Source organism: Notothenia rossii, assembly GCF_949606895.1.
Source record: "Notothenia rossii genome assembly, chromosome: 5".
In the NCBI taxonomy this organism is placed as follows: domain Eukaryota; kingdom Metazoa; phylum Chordata; class Actinopteri; order Perciformes; family Nototheniidae; genus Notothenia; species Notothenia rossii.
In genome coordinates, this window is record NC_136903.1 from 54,377,474 (window position 1) to 54,398,174 (window position 20,701).

Here is a 20,701-nt window from a genome sequence, read left to right on the forward strand (position 1 = left end):
TAGACGGTTCGGCCACACAAGGCCGACAGGGAAACAGGGATAACGGGTCCCAAGGTGGGTAGATCTGCGGACGCAACGCTCTTGGGGGCCAAACGGTTCCGTGATTACGCCCTATACCAGGGGTCTGCAACCTTTTTAACCAAAAGAGCCATTTCGCCCCCTTTTCCACCAATTTTTTTTGTCTGGAGCCGCAAAACATATTTGATAGCTTGGTAGCTTGTAAAGTTGTATATATTGTTACATCATAGACAGAAACTACAGTTTTTTTGCATTTATTATTTATTAATTTATAGAAAACTGTTTTCTAATAATAAACAAATAACTCCTATAAGGAGAATCAAAAAAGATACACAGGCTAACTTTAAAAAAAATCTGCCTCTTCCTTCCGACTTCCTTACAGAGCCCCTCCTCCAACACACACAAACGCACACATGACCAATGAGGGCACGAGATAAGTTTGCGCACAGATGGAAGGCTGACAGGCAGGTAGGCCATCCAGTTATTTTAGCCGGGCCGACTAAAATGATTGGTCGTGCTTTTTACAGTGCTACGGCTTCCACAGATGATTTCTTTTATTGTCAACATCAGGATAACAAGAGCATTCCATGGAATATAACAAAAAGTGTTTCTGAAATAAATTACATACCCCATTGAATTATGACTGAAGATCGTCAGCTGTCCTCCTTTTCCGTACTTTTCCTCCAATACCTAAAGGCTGCAGCACCTTAACAACTTCTCTCCTAATATCAGACATCCCGGTAAGGCAGCATCGGTTGCTGTGAAAGCACAAAACTCTAACCAAGCAGAATTAAACCCTCTGTGTGCCTCCGATACTTTTATTTTCTTTGATTTATCCATAGTTTGCTCATCGAGCCGGGGGTCACACTTTTATAATTTTGTCCGGAAGAAACGTCACGAAAGTATTCATATAATCATATAATCCATTCTTATTGTGCATCCATGGGTCAAGTTAAAACTCAGGTAGTACTGAACACGTCACATGAACGTGCCGGGCAGCGTGGTCCCGTGGGTTAGATCAGCGTTCATAATGCAGAGGAAAATAACTCTCAGAATAACGTTATTAGCACATTTTACAACGTGAGGACCGAATGTTTTTATTAAGGGTTACACAAATGTTCTTACTGAGTAGTTTAAAAAAAAATCCAACGATTTACAGACGTCTCTTTCCCAATGTTAGTCAATGGGAAAAAGTATTTCCGGGACCAGCGACTGATACGGAAGCGTAGTACCGCCGTTTGGCCACAACAAATATTTTCCCTAGAGTCCGGCGCACTTCCTGGGGGCTTGGTGTGAACGCAAACCGAACCTTCTGAAAAATGAAACAATGTAACAAACTGTCGTCTGATGTGCACCAGAGAAGCGTTTTGCACCTAAATAAATAATTTAAATGAACCTTATTTTGACTTTGCCTCTTTTGTTGATATTTGTGGTTTATGCTACAATGTGCAACATTATGTGTAAAAAAAGGTTTGCCGAAATCAAATTGGATATATGGATATGTTACGGGTCCCAAAAGCTTGGGTACCACAGCAACAATAAATGATATCTGTAGAAAACAGAAAAGTGCAGCAGCAAGAATTATACACAGGATCCGGTTGATCGTCTGGATTGCTTCTGAGGAGGGGCGGAAGTGTCCCCCCTAAGATAACCCAGATGTCACCGCTCACCTGCCAAAGGTTCCACCTTGGCGCTACTTACTCTTACTGTTCCTCAAACAGTACAGATAAACCATAAAATGATATGAATGTCACCAAAATAAATACAGATAATGTTGGGCTTTTCAAGACAATAAATTCACTGTTTAGCAAAAATAAATAAAAGTAAATTCACAAATAATTGTACCGTTTTTGGGGTGTACCACAGATAAAAATGTTATTATTTCTTGATGATGGTGATCTTATGATTTTCCCATGGCTGCTTATCCTCCAGGACTTTTTCCAGGCTGCAAACAGAAGGAGATTGTTTTATGTTAGTTTAGTGGTTCTGTCCTGGAGAGATGATCATTTTACAAAATACAGTTACTCAAGTACATCTTCGATCTTAGCAAATCAGTTATGAGTCTTCAAACAAATCACGCTCAATTTAAGGCGGGGCCTTGAATATGACGCACACCTGCACACTTGCTAGCCTGCTCCATTCTTCGTTCTCCGAATGCCAGGAAGGATTCTTGCCTAGCCTCTGAAGGACCTGACTCGGAAGGACATGTCCAACCAAGGAAGCGTCCTCGACTTTGAGAAACAGCCCCGGGTGACACAGGGTGGACTATTTTGAGCTAATTGGGTCATTGGATTTCGCTCTTGAGGAAGTGTTATTGAAAATGCTGTGTCCTCCGAGCTCCGCCTTCACCTCAGCCATTTAGAATGTGGCACGCTCAGCAGCAGATTGATGCGCTGCAGAGGTTATGATTATGCGCGATCCCGCGGGGGAGAGGTCTGAGGATTTAAACATTAAACTAAATTATTATTATTTTAATATATTTATTATGCAACAACCGCGACCCGGCCCGCATCATCTTTGTTTTATCCAGAACTGAACCTGGAAAAAAGCATTTGAAAAAATACCACCCGCGAATCACTTTTTTTGCGGGTCACCCGACCCGATGCAGGACTCTGGTGTAGACTCCACTGTAGTTATTCTTCCTTGGAAGTCATTCATTGACGTTTCAATGGCCTGGATTGTCTCATCGTGCCTGATTATAGCTGTGTGGTTGGATGTTATTTGTGCTGTCAAGCTTCCAATTATACGCTCTTCCATGCCGGTGAGAAGTTTCTGTATGTCAGAGAGCGACAGCGCCTGGTTGCCGACCTCGCCATGTGCGGAGTTGTTGCTAGCTTGTGAAGCTAACTCACAGCCCTCCACGCCTCCGCCGTCGCTGTCATTGTTGTCGGTTTTCTTGGTCTTCCTCCCCATGACAAACCGCGTGCAGTCGACACCAAGTCAAAGTCACTCTTAGAAGCAGGCCTTGCAAGTTTAGATGGGAAATTAGCAGGGCAAATGACAAATAAATGTTAAAAGATGACATAGCTCTTTCGCCTAGCAGCTTACTCGTCATTCGCCAAACCGGACTCCCTGCAATTGGGCAATTTGTTGTTGTCGAATCAACCAATAATAATACTGCATAGTGGGAGCGTTTTCCAAATATGTTCTTATATAATAAAAAAAAATGTTTTGTATTTCCCGATGCTTTAGGCCCCCAATTCTGACCATTATGGAGGGGTTCGAAGATTGCATTTTTGTCAAGTGGTTACAAACGCAATTTTCTCTCGGCACAGACTGATTTATTGAGTTAGGGTTAGGGTTGTGCTGTATGCCAGTTACGTACAGAGACGGCTGGCAGATGGAACAACAGTAAACATTAATGTTATTTCTCCAACCAAATAACAGAACTCCGAAGGCTTCTTGTTCTGTTTATGTTTTTATGTTTCATGTGGAACCTACTTGAGCAGGTCTCCCTTGAAAAAGAGATCAATGATGTCAATGGGATACACCTGGATAAATAAAGGTTTGAAATTGAATGAAACCTAAGTGTCTGTAGGCTCTATTTGTTCTTTTCCTCTGCATCCGTTTAGTGTTTTGTATTCATTACAGCATTATTGGTGCATGCTCTGGGTTACATTATATCATTAGGTATATAAAGACTTCAATTATCTTCTTCTTCTATCCTGTCCATCTCTTTAACCACTTATCACATAGGTGACTAATTCCTCATTTATATATTTTTAAAATAATGTATTTAATTGTTTTAAAAGTAGTGTTTATTGCTGTTTGTTCTGTTCTCCTGGACACAAAAGGCGTTTTCACGGAATTACCCATTAGATCTAATAGCTGACACATTTGCACCACCCGACAGTTGACGGCTAAATATAGTGAAAATCAAAACCACATTGGTGTGTGAGAGACAGCCTTGTGTTGGCTGAGTTGGTCAACCGAAACTAGAACCACATGGACATTTAGTGAAATCTCAAACCAGCACAGACCTGAAGAAGAAGAGCAGCTTTCATACAGGATGAAAGAAAGCTGTTAATACATACAAGTGTGGAAAAATAAATGTTTTCCTTTTCTTGCTGACAGCAATGCAAAAAGAAACGTTGTGATAAATTGAGTGTGCTTCTTTAGAAGAAAGATAAATCAGCTTTAAATCTAAATATTTCTGATTGAGGATTATCTGTAAAATTAGGAAACGTTTAAAAACAGGGTACAGTGGGCTGTGTAACTGCATATCTTCAAGGTTGTAATGCTCCTGGTCAGTGGCGGCCGCCGCCCCCCTCTTCCCACATGTTTGATTGTCATTAAAAAAAATATATATATATATATATATATATATATATATATATTTTTTTTTTTAAATATATTTGTATTTTATTTTTAATGAACAAGGTCAATATTATATAGTATTAACTTATTCGTTATTCTCGCGTCCAGGAGAGAAGCTTTAAAAGTAAGAGACAATGGAGTCTCTGAGAAAGGTTCAAATGGGTACTTTAATTCAAATGGCGCGGTAATGTTACAAGCAGAGAAATGGTTCAGTGAGAGGGAGAAGGAAGCTGCAGCCTCCTCTCGCAGTCGCGGCAGTCCAGAAAGAGGCTCCACAAGGCTCCGTCACCTGACTATATATCTCATTTGGCTCCTCCTCTTCAATGGCGGCTGTGGCGTAATCTTCCGCCCTCCTTTCACCAATGTCCGATATCGCACATAACAGAGGATTTTGACATTGTACATTTGATACATAACTAAACACGCCTTTTCTCCTCCTTATCTCTTTCATGACTTTTCATTTAATACATTTTAACGGCTGCAATCGTTACTTTTCCCTAAAACCTGAAGTCAAGCTACTGTTGGTATTTCGGAGATCCCTTCCGGAATAGCTTTTCAAAAATAAACTTTAACCACAGGCGTAAGCTAACCGGAAGTATTTTCACAATAAAACAGTTATAAAAGTACTGGTGTTTAATCTATCTTATATCATCAAATATTGATTTTAATTTCTAACAATAGTTGGTAATAGTAAAATGTATAATCTACAATAAAATCTTGTTTAAAATTGTTTTACGATGTCTAAAGTTACTGATAAGTCACATGTTTCCTGCCTGGCCGCAGCGTGTATCATTACCCTCTCTCGTCTGGGCGGTAAGAAAGGAGCCCTCAGCCAGTGCAGCAGCAGACATTGCTGACTGTTGCTATGTGTAAACTATGCAGCCGAAACATAATTTCAGCCAATCCGCGTCGTCAGATCTGATGGTCACAGGGCGGCAATTTCAGCGCCCGATGCAGTCTGTGAGTTGTTTGGAATCGTATCCAAGGCGACGCTACAGTCAGTAGTAGGGATGGGAATTCCGGCTCTTCTTGGTGAGCCGGATCATTTGGCTCGGCTCACTAAGAAGAGCCGGCTCTTTAGGCTTCAGTTTACCACATATTATACCTTTTAATTAAATCAAATGTAGCCCTGTTTTGACTAATGAATGATTTATATGTGTACACATATATCACTTAAATTATGAAATACATCCTTTGTACTGAAGTATTCAAAAGTAAATATTACATGTTTAATATAAATAATTTGCTGTGGCCAAATGTTTTAATTGCATTTACAGACCCTTGTAACTCTCTGATACCACCCAATGAATGCACTGACTTGCTTGTAGAACTATACCTATAAAAACTATTTAAAAAAAGGGGCTACTGTATCGACATTTTTAAATTATATTTAAAGAAAAGGCCCTGACAAAACAGAAGGGCTCTATTTCAGTAACTATTAACAATAGAAAAAAAGACAGCAACAGCTGACATCAAATCTTTGCTCAGCCTAAGGATAAATATAAATAAATAACATAGTGAAAATAGATATATTGCAATGCTCAAAACAGCAGCATCCAACCGTCTCTAATCCTTGATATTACATGTCACTGCATGCATGCACGGAGCAGCTGTAGCACGGAGATCATCATATAATTCTGTCTTCTATTACTTAATTATTTTTTTTTAAAACGGCTCATTTACGGGCGCGAGCCGGCTCCCGTCGTTCCCTTAAAAGAGCCGGCTCTTCGTGACCGACACATCACTAGTCAGTAGTTGATGAGGATGGCTGCGTCTGCAGGTGGAGACTCCGGTGCTAGTGGATCGCCGGAGCTGTAGATTAACATTTACATGCTTATTGTAGTTGTAAGGGCAATGCCTGTAGCACCATGGAGCATATGTGTGGGCATGACCTGTATTTTACAGGAAAGGAGTGAGCAGAGGGTCAAGTTGTCGATTCTTGTTCAGTTTTCTGTTACTCCAGTCCTCACCCTCTCAGACTTTGAGTTGCGCGCGCTGCTAAAGAGACGCACTACCATGGAAACAAACAATGGTGTAGCTGTATTACAGTCTGAGTGGAAACAGTCGTGAGTAAATCTGATTTTGTCAGAAATCGGGAGAAATGCGGGAGAAATATGACCCCGGGAGGAAACCGGGAGAGGGCAATGAAATCGGGAGTCTCTCACAAAAATCGGGAGGGTTGGCAAGTATGACACACACACACACATAATGTTCGTATTCAGTCTCCTGATTTTAAATGGGAATTAAATCATTTGAGTGTTCCCAAAGCACCAGTGTTCTGCAGTTTGTGTGGGCCTACTGTACTGTTGCACAGTTTATACTGTAGAAACTATGTCCAGGACAAGGTATTTGGAAGTTTTGGAAGATAGCTAACCACACTGAAGATTATGGATTATCTCATATTTTTAAGCCTCAATTTGTCCTCCCCCCCCCCCACTTCTAACATTACCAGAAATCATAATTTAAAGGGTAATTTCTCAACATTTTCTTCCGGGGGAAAATCACCCCGGACCCCCCTAGTATGGTTTGGTCACCATTTCCATAGCCCCACCAAAAATATTTTCCACCAGGCACCACTGCTCCTGGTATCCTTTGGTTTCAGAACAAATGACAAAAGTGTCTGTGCTGTATCTAGAAACGGTTTTCTGGAAAGTTAACACCCCATGTAAACAGAGACAATGTTTCCAGCTTTTGTAGCTGTTCAGGTCTGAGAACAACAGCATATGTTAACGTGAAAGTGATCAATGAGCCACAAAGGCCTCAGACGTCTGCGAGAATTTACTATGTAATATATTTTTACATATACATTTAAGAGGTACTTTATAAAAAAATCACAAGTTTCAGGTGTGGGCAATATTCCATTATACTTTTTGAATGTATTGATTCAAAATGGACCACTGGCCCGATTGGCCCCCGGGCCGTAGTTTAGACACCCCTGATCTAAAGGGAGATGGGTGCACATCTATATATGTAGAACTTCCAACTGCGTACATCAAGGAAGATGTATGTTCGTAGGCCGATGCGTAAGGCAGCATCTCACCGGTTTCCTCGACAAAAAGCCACACTTATTTTTGCATTTGATATTGGATATTGCAAAAATATAAATGGTTTGTAGAGGATTTTCCTTGGTTTCGGCGTGATAACATGTTGTGTTGTTCCCAACAACTTCAGAAGTCTCATTTAGCCACCTGCAAGCACCCTCAGTCACCAGTGGGCTATATACTCAAGTATCGTTTGAAACAAAATGTGAAATCCTAATGAGCTTGTAAAAACCAAATACCCTATTTTCAATAACAAATCAATTTACAGGACAAACTAACTTTGAGAGAAGGAAGGGCAAGTTTCTTGCAGCACCATAAATAATCGCCCTCTCTGAAATAAGCTCTGATCAACAGAACTCTCCCTTCAGCGCCAAGAGTAGATGCAAAAGTCTACTCTTTTTTTAGCCATTTGAATAATAATAGGCGCTAATTCTCAGGCTTTCCTAATCCGTTTTCAGCGGCCTGAATCATTAATGTCAGAAGAACTTATTGCATTTTGAATTGGATATAATAATAGGCTTATTAAGCTTCAGGGAAAACAAGCTGTGGGGCTACTGTACATCATGAAACAAAGGCCAACCACAATGAGTAAATAGCTAAATATTGAGATGTCTTCATTTCTCAACAATTTGAAATCTGTTGAGACAAACTGGAGAGGATTAATTACTATGAATACTCTCAAGGGGCACATATACTGAAAGGTTGCTATATAAAGCCTCAGGACAAAAAAGATAACCATCATTTTTGAATTATGAAACGAGTGTGGACAATACATGGTTTAATTGTGACATCATCACGTGTCTAACTATTTGGCTTAGTGTGTTTCAAGGGAGAGGAAGTTTCATATGTTCAGAGTTGAAGAGAAAGCATTTTACTTAGGTTTCACATACAAATATGTAGAGTATAGTTTTTCTTGGATGATATTTAGTGCTATTGGATTACTGTATTTGCTGATGTTGCTGTGTCTGTTCTTTTTCTTGGTGTGTGTGTTTCATCAGTGCATTTTAAACTGAAGGAAACTTCTCTTCTGTTGATAGTTAAAGAGCCTGATGAGTAATTCCCTGCAGGGAGATTTCTACCAGTGACCCTGGTGACAAATACAAATCTACAGCACCTCTTTGTGTGGAGGGGTTAGCACAGCTCCTCCACTTAAACAATGATGGCATGTGGACAGGAAGGCAGTCATTTGATCATGTTGACTTATCTATTTCCTAACTTTGTGGTGCGTTTGATGTGTGCAATAGGCATGGGGGAAATGAGATGTCAGTGGAGTTTCGCTACAGTCAAGAATGTAGAGTAATGGTCGAGGTAGAAACATCTGGCACAAAGAAGGCCAAAAGATGTATCATTATTTTTATCGTTAAAGAATTACGTTTAATTCAGATTTAAACTATGTTTTTTGTTATTCATTGTAATTTATAAAAAATAAATAGATAGCAACAAAAATCTAAATAATTGCAACTATTTAACATTTTATTTAACAGTTTGTTCAGTGAGTCTAAAATCCAAAGATATAAAATGCCAAATGTTATATGTTTTTGAAAAGCAAGAACCTGAACATTTGAAGTATTCCCCCTTAATTACTAAGGTAGTTGAAGGAGCAATAGGGACATTGGTGGTACAATATTCCCTTTAATGACTTCTATAAGGTTAGATTTAACTTTATTGTCATCACAAAAACTAATATAAAAGATGTGAAAAGCTTAAGCATATACAGTATGAACAGTAATATTAATGTTGAATACATTCAACAGAGAGGCAGCAGGACATTTTAAGGAGTCGTGTTCATGGTATGGCGTCATAGACAAAAGAAGATATATTCTGTGTTCCAGGAGACAGATATAAGGTTTGACCACCCATGATGCCATGTTCCTTTCATCTTTACCGAGCAGGGCAATCATATCAGGGGTTGTACCTTGCTGTGAGAGCAAAGGGGGAATGAAAACAACCAAGGCAACTGAAGTGCAGTGGAGAGAGGCACAAGAACCCTGACATATGGATGTGTTTACCCACACATAGCAGGCCTGACTCTGGCTTCCATAAGACCCTCTTCAGCTGCACTGAAACTCAGCCATTAAAGGTTTCCAGCAGTAATGGTTTGCCCCGTTCCCTCTAACAATTGAACAACATGTATCAACCTTTTAGCCCACGTACTACGAACCATTTAACCGTAACAGCGCTCCTATAAATAAAGGATATATTGTCATATGTTCTTTTCTTTCTTGCATGCAGCTGTTGGCTTTCATATTTTTCATTAGAGTATAAAAAAATGTCTGCATAAACTTTAATCTCTTGTGAACATTAAACCTCCTTTGTTTTTGTTAAAGTGGACTCAGGCTCATGGTGAAGACATGATGAAGACTCAGACTCATGGTGAAGACTCGGTGTGTGTGTGTGTGTGTGTGTGTGTGTGTGTGTGTGTGTGTGTGTGTGTGTGTGTGTGTGTGTGTGTGTGTGTTGTGTGTGTGTGTGTGTGTGTGTGTGTGTGTGTGTGTGTGTGTGTGTGTGTGTGTGTGTGTGTGTGTGTGTGTGTGTGTGTGTGTGTGTGTGTGTGTGTGTGTGTGTGTGTGTGTGTGTGTGTGTGTGTGTGTGTGTGTGTGTGTGTGTGAAGCAGATGAAGTGCGTGGGAGTCCTGGTGTTCTGCCCTTTGTCAGTGTTGAAGCTGCAGCGTCTTATTAAAAAGCACTTTTAACTTCTAGTTGTCGCATAACAGCCTGTCAAAATAAGCAAAGGACTATGAACTAATAACTGTGTGTGTGTGTGTGTGTGTGTGTGTGTGTGTGTGTGTGTGTGTGTGTGTGTGTGTGTGTGTGTGTGTGTGTGTGTGTGTGTGTGTGTGTGTGTGTGTGTGTGTGTGTGTGTGTGTGTGTGTGTGTGTGTGTGTGTGTGTGTGTGTGTGTGTGTGATTCTGGTGGTCAGCTCTGAGTGCCACACACAGATAAGGATATATAGCAGAGTGTAAATATTTTGACACCACAATTCGTATTTAAAATAATCAAGGTATGGTTGAAGTAACGTTATACGTTTACATTTTTCAATGATTGAGACATTTTCTTTGCATGTTAATTAAACTTAAGGATAGCACCTTAAGATGAAGCAACTCATTTCCGAGGGGGTCCAACAGAACCAATGAGGCCAGAACCCATGAACAAGCATCAAAATAGAGCTTATTTATCCCCAAAAAATCCCCAGGAGTGTAGTCACCGTTTTCATAGACACATAGAAGCTTCAGACATTCACCAGTGGGGTACTACCTGATGTTTTGTTTTTTTGTCATGGAACAAAATGTGAACATCTGGTAGGATTGGCCCCCAGCCGGCCGAACATTTCACACTATGTCCTCCCCTCTGTATCCCCCTTTCAACTCTAACATCTCCAATAAAGGCGTTCTGGCCCAAAAAAAAAAATCATATCCTTAAATCATAACCTCGTAACCAAATATTTGGATCAGCCTTCAACAGGACACACAGATATACTCAAAAACTAAAGAGAAAAAAGAAAACAGGTTGCATATCCATTTAATTCCTAGGAGATAAGATTGAACGTGAAAGGCGAGTGTCAAAATGCATTACAGCCTAAATGCACAGAAAACGCTTTTATTGATCTGTAAGGCAACATATGTAAACTATAACAGATGAAATTGTTATCATATTTTTTGCACCTGCAAAACATATTTGGGGGGATTGTAACACAGATGAGGTTGAGGATGAAATCATGGACTTTATTAGCCTATAATTTTGCTGATAAAAATTAAAAGCACTTTGAACGTGACGTGACGGACACATTTTCGTATTAGTTTGAGAATTCGATAACGCAAACTTGGAGGGGTCATTTGCAGGTTTAGTTAGTAACAGATTACGTAATCAGGATAAAAAAAAAAAACTGTATTCCCTTACAGTTAATTAAATAAAGACGGAATTAATTTGAAACAGGGATTACTAGTAGGATTACAATGTTACTCAAAATTTGAAAGAGCATATAGTGTTTGTTGTAAAGGATCAGGGGCCTCATTTATAAAGCCTTGCGTAGGATTCACGTGGGAAGGTTGCTTACGTAGGACAAAGCAAATAAATACGCACAGATATTTTCCGGTTCATAAAACACTGCGTTTCCCTTTTATAAATCACAATCAACTCGAAATGCGGCGCAGCTTTTGCGGGCGTCGCGTAACGCCCATATTTGCCTATAAATAAACGCCCTGTATTAATACAGCTAAAAAAGACATTTCACACCGTGTCAGATTTTGGTTCTTTTGGGAAGGTCGAGACAAATCACATTGTTTGCTGAATGCAGTTTGAACCAGAGTAGCAGCATGAGTGGTCCGAAAAAAGTTAATGACAAAATACACATAACCTTCCTCAGGCTGCTGTGTGTCAGTGTGTTTGTGCCAGGGACAGGAGACCCCCCATGATGAGAAACTGTAAGAAAGTATCTGGGGATCCCTGCGGAGTGGAGTCAATTAATGTTTATTTTTTTATTTGGTGGTTTGTGTTCCAGCTGTGCGCAGCATCTCCACTGCAGCCTGTGCGTCTCAACCCCCCGCAGCAACTCTATATCCACCAGTTAAAGGAAATAAAATTAATGTGTTGTGTAATATCAGATGCCAAATCTACCAAATATATGGTGTTCTTAGTTTCCATACCTCCTGTGTTTTATGAGCGACTTAACAAGTCTTAGCAAACGGCATAAAACACGACTAAACATGATAGTAATAATAATAATAATAGATTAATTTTGTTAGCGCTTTTACAGGTGCTCAAAGACGTGGTGGTGCAGCAGGTCTGTGAGGTAGGGGGGGGGGGCTGGTTGTTGAGGGCTTTGTGAGTAATCAGGAGGACTTTGAAGTCGATTCTTTGACGGACGTGGAGCCAGTGGAGGTTCTGAACAGAGATGGGGTCGTTACTAAAAAAATCGTACATATTACTTTAAAAAAAAAAGTAATATATTACACTACTTTGTTACTATCTACATAAAGTAACTCGTTACTTTACTCGTTACTTTACTCGCCGAGCACGTAAGAACTGCGCATGCGTGAGTGGCAATAACTCTCCTTACCAGCAGGCGGCGGTAGTGTGTATTTGTCATTCAAAACAGGCAACAACCGGAAGACAGAGAAGAAGAACAGACTACGTGATATAAACAAACAACAAATAGCGTGTGTGTTAGCTTCCACTTAGCATGTGTTCTTTGCAGGTGCTTGTTGAGGTTTGACGTGGTGTTTACAGCAGTGGATAACAGCTTCTGGCTTGGACACAGTTTGCACCTCACCGTCACATTCCTGTTTATTCTTTGGACGAACACAAAATAATGGGCTCTCGACCCCTCGAAAGTTATCGCTGACTCAGCCATGTTTATGCAGCACTGCACGTGGAGATGTGGACGTGCAGATTACGTACATATATAAACCTGCGGCGGAAACCCCTCTTGTCTGTCAGTGTGATTATGACTGATTTTAGTAAGTAACGAATTAACGCGTGTAGGGGCAATGTTAGTAACTGTAGTGTGATTACTGAATTATAAAAGTAGCGCGTTACACTACTCCGTTACCGACAAAAGTAATATTATTACAGTAACGCGTTACATCCAACTCTGGTTCTGGAGGACGGGAGTGATGTGTATACATCCATGGGTACAACTTCAGATAAAAAAATGAACACATAATGAAATATGACCCCCGGTTTGATGATTGACAGGTCACAGAACGATGGGGGCTATCTACCCTTACTTAATTTAAAGTAATTCACACAGACTCTCTCCTCTTTGCTCTTCTCTCTGTGTGGAGCAGCAAGTTCAGCTGGCAGAACAAAGAGAAAAACAAACAATGGCATCAAATATTAGTAATATGTCGGGTAGCATTAGATTTATTTATTTTCTTCTCAGTGTACCAGAATGCGTAGTTTATATGTTAGTATTTCTAAAAATCTTCTGGGGGAGAATCCCCCCAGACCCCCTTCAGGGGTTGGGTTTTCAGCATGTGTGCCTTTTTATGTTATACAGTTCAGCTTTGATTATTTAAAAGCATACTTTAGTTCTGTGAAGGGATATGAGGGATCTATGCACTGTACTTCTCTTTATGCTGAAAAGCGTACGATATTACAGCACGATATTTTGTTGAATAGATTTGAGTGGTTCAAAATTCGGGTCGCGATTTATTGACAAAGGAAAAAGTGGGTCCCGAGGCCTGACCAGTTGACAACCACTGCCGTAGAGGATGCTATTGCAGTAGTCGAGTCGTGATGTGATGAATGAATGAATCAGGGTTTCAGCAGCAGAGGAGAAGAATGATAGACGGGCAATGTTTTTGAGGTGTAAAAAGGCGGTCCTGGTGATGTGATCGATATGGTAATTAAATGTGAGCTGACTGTCGAAGATGACTGAGGTTGCGGATGTGAGGGGGGGGGGATAGAGTGTTGCTGTTGTTGGGTACGTAATGGGGGGCCGATGATAATGATGTCTGATTTGGCACTGTTCAGTTGGAGATAGTTTGTTTGCATCCATGCTTTTATTTTTGAGAGACAGTTGGTGAGAGTGGAGTGTGTTGTGGGGCTGATGGTTTTTGTTGAGATATAAAGTCGGATGTCATCGGCGTAGCAGTGAAATTGAAGGTTGTGGCGACGAATGATTTTGCCAAGGGGGAGCATGTAGAGGATGAAGAGGAGGGGGTCAAGCACCGAACCCTGGGGGACGCCTTGGGACAGAGGAGCAGTGGAGGAGGTGCAGTTGTTGATGTTGATAAACTGATGTCTGTCAGTGAGATAGGATTTCAGCCTGGAGAGTGCAGTGTCGGTGATGTTGAGTGATGATTCGAGGAGGGACAGCAGGATGGCGTGGTTGATGGTGTCGAATGCTGCGGTGAGGTCGAGGAGGATGAGGATGTTAAGGTTGCCGGAGTCAGAGGAGAGGAGGAGGTTGTTTGTGATTTTCAGAAGACCTGTTTCTGTGCTGTGTTTTGATCGGAAACCGGATTGAAATGGCTCAAAGAGGTCCTTGGAGCTGAGGTGGGATTTTAGTTGTGAGGCAATGACACGTTCAAGTATTTCTGACAGAAAGGAGAGATTTGAGATGGGCCGGAAGTTGGACATGATGTCAGGTCTTTTGAGAATGGGAGTGACAGCAGCCAGTTTGAGAGAGGGGGGAACTGATCCAGATCTGAGGGAGGAATTAATGATGGTGGCGATGAGTTGGGAGATGGCAGGGAGGCTCTCTTTAACAAATGTGGAGGGCATTGGGTCAAGTGTGCAGGTGGAGCTAATTCCAGTCATGAAGTGGGACAGTTGCATGGGGGTCACAGGGGAGAAGTGGGACAGGGGCTGTGAGGTGAAGGGGGGGAGCTAGGAGGGGAGGTGGGGGGTGCTGATGAGGGGGTCAGATTACTGTAAATGTTGCTGATTTTGGTTTGGAAAAACGAGAGGAAGGAGTTGCACTGTTCGGTGGTGGAGGATGAGGTGGCGTTGTCTCAGGGTTTGAAAAGTTTGCTGATGGTGGAGAACAGACGCTTGGGGTTGCTGGAGCCAGACTGAATGAGTTGTGAGTAGCAATTAGACCGGGCTGCTTTGAGTGCGTTACTGTACTGCCCAAGCTAGTCTTTGTAGAGTTGAAGATGGACTGTTAGTGTGGTTTTCTTGTGTTGACGTTCTATCTCATATCCCAAGCTTATCAACAAGCTAATGTTGCAGCCAGCTGAAATGTTCTCCAGGTCACAAAGTCAACCTCACATGATGTGAGGTTGACTTTTTTCAAGCACAGTAAATGTTCTCTTCCCAGAGTATGATGGGATCAAAATGATGATTTAGTAGGCTACATGGTTTTAATAATACCTTTACTTTTCAATGTTTGCCATTTCAAACCATGAGCTGGTTTAAATAATATTTGCCTTGATTTACAATATGTTCTCATTTGTTTTATCAGTAGGCCTACAGTTTTGAAGCTTTTGTGCTTTTCTTTGCCATAGCCCATTTTGGACTATATGAAATATTTCAGGATTGCACTTTTAACTCACTTGAAATGTTCTCACTTGCTTGGTTTCAAAACATAACAAATGCCATAATCTGTTCATTGGGGACCATCAATGCTATTTTTCATTGCTGTTGCCGGCCACTATTGCTCATGTAAACCTACTACTGCTGCGCCCCCTGTAATCTCAGATGCACCCTGAGTCATTTTGTTCTGGAACTGGGCCTGTACATGGCCATATACTAAACAAACTACAGAGCCCATTCCGTGTCCTGTTATTGTTTACCTCTCTGCCTTCTTCTGGTGATTTATCTGACGTCCAGCGCTCCATCTTTTAACCTCTTTTCTTTTCTCTTTCTTGATCCTCCTTAGCAACCTTCATTATAGTCCTTGACAGCGGTCTGTACTGTATTAACAACGTGTCACATGTTAAGAATTTACAATCAGAATCGAGTATTCAACTAAGCCGTGTAATACAAGTTGTTAGTAGCCTTAAGGGCCTACACAGTTGTTATGCTATACCACATTGCCCTTCACTGGATGCATAATGAGCTGCACTAAACTACATTTTAGCATTTAAAATACATAGCCATTCTTTTGCGGTTATTTTGGTGAAAGTAACTAAAAACGAAAGTAGTGTAACTCATTACATTTCAGAGACAGTAATATTGTAATGTAACTTATTACTTTCAAAAGAGAGTAATAAGTAATATATTACATTTTGGAAGTAACTTGCCCAACACTGTGCACCAGTCAACAGCAGACTCAGATTTGCCAAATCGCAAAATAACCCTTTTTTTTGTGATCAACATTTTTTATTAAAGCAAAAGACACTGTGTAGCGGAGGTTCATGTAACGTTAGTTTAACGTGCTCGTGAAATGCAACAACTCTTCCGTTTCGCCAGTAGGATTTCTACGCTCTTGGTGCTGACTCATATGACTCAAATGACTCATATGATCCAGATCTCTTCAATGACTGACTCAGAAGACTCAGAGTCCATAAAAAGATCAGGATTTGCCATCTCTACAAAGAGCAAGAGGGAGCAAGAGGGAGCAATAGGGAGCAAGAGGGAGCAAGAGGGAGCAAGAGGGAGCAAGAGCGACACTGGCCCCCTCTTTATAAAAGGTTGCCCCGTGTGGTGAAAGTAATCAGGATAGATTACTTTAATATTTTTATATTCATATTAGGTTACTGATTGCACTTTTTTAACTTGTAATTGTTACGGAATACATTTTTAAAGTAATCTTCCCAACCCTAGATATTTGGTGTAAAGCTCCACCATATGAGGGAGAATAAATAAATAGCAGCTCATTAGATCCAAGCCTGTCCCAAGGTCTGCCTTCCATTTTCATTAAGGAGGATTGTTCTTATGTAACCAGATATAAGACATGGGCTTCACTCACTGACAGTTGTTCTGGAGAAGACGGGGGGATATAGGACGGCTGAGGCGTGAGCACGAGTGCCAGTTTGGCTGCAGATGTGGATCTGGTTCAGGCTCAGAGGGAGAGTAATGAGCTGTTCAAGAAGACTGTACAGACCTAGAGACTCATTAAAACTCCATCTGAGGGTTCACATCGCGGGACTCATTACAGCATCTCCACGCTCTCGCTGTGTCCCAATACAGGAGCCTCCACCAGGTTAGACTAACCTAGCTTAAGCTGACCTTTTCCTGGAAAGAAAAATACCAACAAAGTTAGAGACAAATGGCTCTGTTGGGCATTTGATAGAGATAAATAGATGATAAATGATCAACAATCTTCTGCCAATCGCCACTCTTCTGTGCCTGGACTCTGAAACCTTTTATCATCATTCAAACCTCATTGTTTCATCCTAACCTACAGGTGGATCTTTAGAGTTTAAGATAAATATATCAATTTTAAATGTTATTTATACAGCCCAATATCACAAATGTTACATTTGTCTCAGTGGACTTCTGTCAGGGTGAGTGAAGCAGGCAGGACCCAAATGCAGATTGAACAGAAAATAACTTTACTTGAAGGTTAGGTGACAAACAGAACACTAACCCGTGAACACAGTCACAGACAAACAAGGATCTAACAAAGACAGACAGAAAAAAAAGAACTTAAATACACACAGGACTAATCAAAGAAACAAGAGACAGGTGAGGAGGGAGGAGAAAACACAGGGGCACAAGGTGAACACAATCAGGAAAACAGGTAGGAGGGAAACACAACAGACAGGAAACCAAAGACAGATGTAGACAAGACAAAAAACAACGCAGACAGAAAACCAAAGACAGATCTAGACAAGACAAAAAACAACGCAGACAGAAAACCAAAGACAGATCTAGACAAGACAAAACACAACACAGACAGATCGTGACATTCCCCCCCCCCCCTCAAGGGACGGATCCCAGACGTCCTCAAAACAGCCCAGGGGCACAGCGGAGGACCCGGAAGGGGTCTCGGGCGGACGGCCCGGGGACAAGGCAGAGTTCATGGTGGGGCAAAGGCCACAGCGGACAAAGTCAGGGGGCCGGGCATGAGGGCGAAGGCAGCCGCTGGAAGAGTCAGGGGGCCGTCCCGAAGGCGAGGGCCGCGGATGGGGAACTCAGGGGGCCGGGCACAAGGACGGGCAGGAGCTGGTGGAACCCCTGGCAGGTCAGGCGTAGACGGGACCCTGGACGGAACATGGAATGGTGTCAGTGGGACCCACGACAGAGCCAGGGCAGATGTCAACCCCCAACGGGACAGGACATAGGGTTGGCAGGACCCCCGGCAGAAGAGCAGTCGGCGGGACCTCCAACGGGACAGGACATAGGGTTGGCAGGACCCCCGGCAGAAGAGTAGTCGGCGGGACCCCCAACGGGACAATACATAGAGTAGGGACTGGAGAGGGGACTTGAGATGGAACTGGAGCGGGAATTCGAGAGGGAACTCGAGAGGGGACTCGAGAGGGGACTCGAGAGGTGACTTGAGAGGAGACTTGAGACGGTCGGTTCGCCGACAGAACAAGGGGGGTTGGAGTCGGCCGGAATGCCGACAGGACTCGGGGAGCTGGCGTTGGCCGGTACGCCTACTGGACACAGGGAGCTGGCGTCGGCCGGAGAGCCAACAGGAGACGAGTACCCGAGAACGGCTCCTGAACAGGAGCAGGAAATGGGGAAGAAGCAGGGGTTGATTCCAGACGGAACACACCGAGACTTATGGTGTCAGGTTGGGAATTGGGAGGCAGGGGGCTAGCATGCCTGGGGCTAGCAGGCCGGGAATCACATGTCGAAAGGAAGTCCAAAATCCAGTCAGGTAAGAACTTCACTAAACATGGATCCACTGTTGCCACCTGGTGAGCCTCTGCCAGAGCAGCCTCTTTCTGCTGTACACTGGACGCTCACCTCCACCTACCATAGCAGCAAGCCAATGAAAAGGTAAAATTGAGTAAATTCACCTCAAATGGATCATCTGCTGGGTCCATTTCTTGTTAGATCCTCCTGTCAGGGTGAGTGGAGCAGGCAGGACACAAATGCAGATTGAACAGAAAATACCTTTATTTCAAGGTTAGGTGACAAACAGAACACTACCCCGTGAACACAGTCACAGACAAGCAAGGATCTAACAAAGACAGACAGAAAAAACAAAAATTAAATACACACAGGACTAATCAAGGAAACAAGAGACAGGTGAGGAGGGAGGAAAAAACACAGGGGCATCAGGTGAACACAATCAGGAAAACAGGTAGGAGGGAACAGCTAGGCGGGAACACACACAGACAGGAAACCAAAGACAGATCTAGACAAGACAAAACACAACGCAGACCGAAAACCAAAGACAGATCTAGACTAGACAAAACACAACACAGACAGATTGTGACAATTTCACAGTTTGTACAGAATATCAGTATGACAATACGACACCCTCTGTCCTTAGACCCTCACATCGTACAAGGAAAAACTTCCAGAGAAAACCCCACAGTTTAAAGGGGAAAATGGGAGAAACCTCAGGGAGAGCAACAGAGGAGGGATCCCTCTCCCAGGACGGATAGACGTGCAATAGATGCCGTGTGTAAATCGAAGAGATAATACATTTTACAGCGTAGGTAGACCAAATGTTTGGAAAGACCAAATGTTTGGATATGCATGTGTCTATGTGCAACTTTTCTTTTGCAAAACCACAAGCATGTAAAAGGAAGAAACAGTAAGGACTTGATTATATCCTGCAGTGGCTTTTTGGTTTTATTGGCCAGCTGCACACAAACACCTCACAAATATCACGTGGCTGAACCAAACATCTTGATTTTGTGAGTTTATGAGGATCACGCTTCATTAGAGAAACGACAATTAAATGAATTATAGCACACTCAAGGCTGCGAGGGTTTCGATAGATTTTTGGACTCAAAATCACCAGAGCCCTTGAAATTTGACAGATCTCCTCAGTTCTTTTATAAGACACTATCCTAAAATCTGGAATTCGGAGGATAAATCTTGCCGTGTGTCCCTGCCAAATAATTTTCGTGAAAGAAAATGTTTTGGAAGTAATGACCAGTCCATTTGATTTGGATTCTGCTGGAAAAATGGGCCGAGCACCTTAGCTCTTTGAGTCTTATTCAGTGTAATTATTTTTGTTTCGAGATAAGAGAAGCTTACTCAAACTAAATGTGCAATAAGTCAAGCTGATCATTTTCTATTCCAAGGATTTTACAGCTATTTTTCCTCTGGCCCTTTAAAGCAGATGTCCCCACTTTGTGTGGACTGTTAGATGTTGTGAGGTGGTTTCTGGGTAGGAAATAAACACAGAAACCATCACAGGGCTGGGTTTTCCTGCAGAATGCTGGGATTGGCTTGTTTGATTAAGAGATTCAAAATTCAAAGGCTTTATTGTTTAGTTTGATAGTAAGGCAATATGATGTCAAGACTAATTTGTTCAGCTCCATCATACACATCACTTGACCTTGCTCATTAACACTACATTTATGCTTTGGAAGCATAAATGTAATCGCCTTGAACTACAGCATGGTTACATGACTTCACGTCACCTTGCTAAACTCAAAGTGGTCACATTTAGCCTCTTGTTAGCAACCTTCATATTTAAGATGTGAACAAGCTTCAGATATCTAGAAGTAGCGTATTTACTAACATATTTTATTTCATAGAAAAAAAAACTTAAAACCTCTTAAGCTTGTTTTTACACAACCTTATCTCAGGCATTTACCAAAAAACATTTAAAAATCATGGCTTGAGCCGAGGAAACTGGAAAAGCTAAATCATTTCCTGGTTTCAGGATTGATTCCTGCACCACTCAGTACAGAGCAGAACTATCTCACATGTTGACACTCAATATTAGTATTACACAGAAATGCTTACATCATCACCAAGTTACGGAGCCCCTAAAGGGACATGAAAAAAAAAAAAGTCGGG

The 20,701-nt window shown here is 41.8% G+C and overlaps 1 protein-coding gene across 1 annotated transcript in view; it reads right to left on the minus strand.

Moving 5' to 3' along the window:
- The window catches only part of LOC307038571 (uncharacterized protein), a 103,735-nt gene that overhangs the window by 16,321 nt on the left and 66,713 nt on the right, over window positions 1-20,701 (minus strand). The window lies entirely within an intron of this gene.